Raw genomic sequence first — 3,032 nt, forward strand, 5'->3', positions numbered from 1 at the left:
GCCATTGATTTGTTTGAGTTAATTTGATATCCAGCTACTTCACCGAAGCTGTTTATCAGGCTTAGGAGTTCTCTGGTGGAATTTTTAGGGTCACTTATATATACTATCATATCATCTGCAAAAAGTGATATTTTGACTTCATCTTTTCCAATTTGTATCCCTTTGATCTCCTTTTGTTGTCGAATTGCTCTGGCTAGGACTTCAAGTACAATGTTGAATAGGTATGGAGAAAGTGGACAGCCTTGTCTAGTCCCTGATTTTAGAGGGATTGCTTCAAGCTTCTCACCATTTACTTTGATGTTGGCTACTGGTTTGCTGTAGATTGCTTTTATCATGTTTAGGTATGGGCCTTGAATTCCTGATCTTTCCAAGACTTTTATCATGAATGGGTGTTGGATCTTGTCAAATGCTTTTTCTGCATCTAACGAGATGACCATGTGGTTTTTGTCTTTGAGTTTGTTTATATACTGGATTACGTTGATGGATTTCCGTATATTGAACCATCCCTGCATCCCTGGGATGAAACCTACTTGGTCAGGATGGATGATTGTTTTGATGTGTTCTTGGATTCGGTTAGCAAGAACTTTATTGAGGATTTTTGCATCAATATTCATAACGGATATTGGTCTGATGTTTTCTATCTTTGTTGGGTCTTTTTGTGGTTTAAGTATCAGAGTAATTGTGGCTTCATAGAATGAGTTGGGTAGAGTACCTTCTGTTTCTATTTTGTGGAATAGTTTGTGAAGAACTGGGATTAGATCTTCTTTGAAGGTCTGATAGAACTCTGCACTAAACCCATCTGGTCCTGGGCTTTTTTTAGTTGGGAGACTATTAATGACTGCTTCTATTTCTTTGGGGGATATAGGGCTGTTTAGATCATTAACCTGATCTTGATTCAACTTTGGTACCTGGTATCTGTCTAGGAACTTCTCCATTTCATCCAGGTTCTCCAGTTTTGTTGAGTATAGCCTTTGGTAGAAGGATCTGATGGTGTTTTGGATGTCTTCAGGATCTGTTGTTATGTCTCCTTTTTCATTTCTGATTTTGTTAATTAGGATGCTTTCCCTGTGCCCTCTAGTGAGTCTGGCTAAGGGTTTATCTATCTTGTTGATTTTCTCAAAGAACCAGCTCCTTGATTGGTTGATTCTTTGAATAGTTTTTCTTGTTTCCACTTGGTTGATTTCACCCCTGAGTTTGATTATTTCCTGCCGTCTACTCCTCTTGGGTGAATTTGCTTCCTTTTGTTCTAGTGCTTTTAGGTGTGTTGTCAAGCTGCTAATGTGTGCTCTCTCTAGTTTCCTTTTGGAGGCACTCAGAGCTATGAGTTTTCCTCTTAGAAATGCTTTCATTGTGTCCCATAAGTTTGGGTATGTTGTGGCTTCATTTTCATTGAACTCTAAAAAGTCCTTAATTTCTTTCTTTATCCCTTCCTTGACCAAGGTATCATTGAGAAGAGTGTTGTTCAGTTTCCACGTGAAGGTTGGCTTTCTATTATTTATTTTGTTATTGAAGATCAGCCTTAGTCCATGGTGATCTGATAGGATGCATGGGACAATTTTATTTTCAGTATCTTTAAAAGCCCAATTACTTAAGGCTCTATATGTTTCTCAGACTATTTCTTTAGATAAATCTTTGAAATTTTAACTCTCTAAGACTTATATATAATATTCTGGTTTATATTTCTTCTTAAATAACTTTAAAGATTGTCTTTCATTTCTTTCTTACTTCAAATATAATTTTAAAGTCATGTGTTTTAACTATTAACTTTATTGTGGGAAGAGGAGCTATCATTTTATTCTTATCTTCTGGATTATTTTATAACAGGCTTTGTATGATCCTCTTTCAAATTCACTAAAACTTTATCAGGAGTAAAGTGCACAGTAGATGTTTGTAGCATTTTTGTTCACTTTGTAAAGTGATACTACTTGCAGCAATGACATTGCTATAAACTTGTTTTATGACTCAACCTATACAAACTAATTTGTGAGTTTTAAATTAAATCCTCTGACTTGTGTTCTTAATCTTAAGTTCCTTACAATCTTACCCTATCTTTAGCTCTTAAAGGAAAGTAAACAGATTCTACCAGACCCTGACCAACTAAGAACAAACTTCCAAGAGTTGGGGACATACCCAGTCCTGCAGTCAGAAAGTATACACTGGCCCCAGAAATGGCAGGAAAACACAGAGCACACCCTCCCTGGTTACAGGGAAGTATGGGGAACTCATAAACACAACCACTGAGGGGCATTGGGCAGCATCTTTCTGCGTCCCAGTAGTCAGAAAATTCCCTCCTGGATAGAGACCTGCACACAAGAGAAGCAGCCAGGCAATGGGGCACCATAGTCTCTAGGAATGTGAGAAACAAGATTAGCATGTCTCTGTGATGGCTTTGACACTGCTACTCGCCTTATATCTAGTTTTTCACATGCTGGCATGTGTATATTTTATATTGAATAAGCCAATGAAGGCCCATGAGAGATGTCAAGGACAGGGACATAAAATGCAGGTTCCTGAATGGAACAGGGGAATACTGGGATAGGGTAAGTTAGGGGATGTGTGGGTAGGGTTGAGAAGGAAATATAGAAAGGGATACTAATATTAAAGTCTTTTGAAAATGCCACATGCAGATTGAGTATTGTAGTAGCTTCCTAAAATATATTCATACACATAATATGAAATGAGTTTAAATAGAGTTGCCCTATAATCGGGGATATTGACTATCCCAGACACTGTAAACCATCAAATATGAAGCTCAGTGTCAGGCAAGGTTTACTGCTTTTCTGATTTGTTGGCTCATGAGTTTCCATCTCTCTCCCTCTCTCCAGCATCACAAGCTATGGGATGGCTTTTAATTAATCTGCAGAGCATGATGGTAAGTGCTTGATGGTAAACAGCTTGACGACTGTTGCTTAAGATGGGGACTCAGTGAAATCAAGCTTGTACACACTTGCTAGCTAAATTTCAAAGTGCTGGAAAGTGGCATGCACGCCACCAGGAGGGAAAAATAATTAACAGTCTTAGCCAGCTGTGTA

This window comes from Mus caroli, unplaced genomic scaffold, assembly GCF_978045245.1.
Source record: "Mus caroli unplaced genomic scaffold, Mus_caroli_1 scaffold_7, whole genome shotgun sequence".
In the NCBI taxonomy this organism is placed as follows: Eukaryota; Metazoa; Chordata; class Mammalia; order Rodentia; family Muridae; genus Mus; species Mus caroli.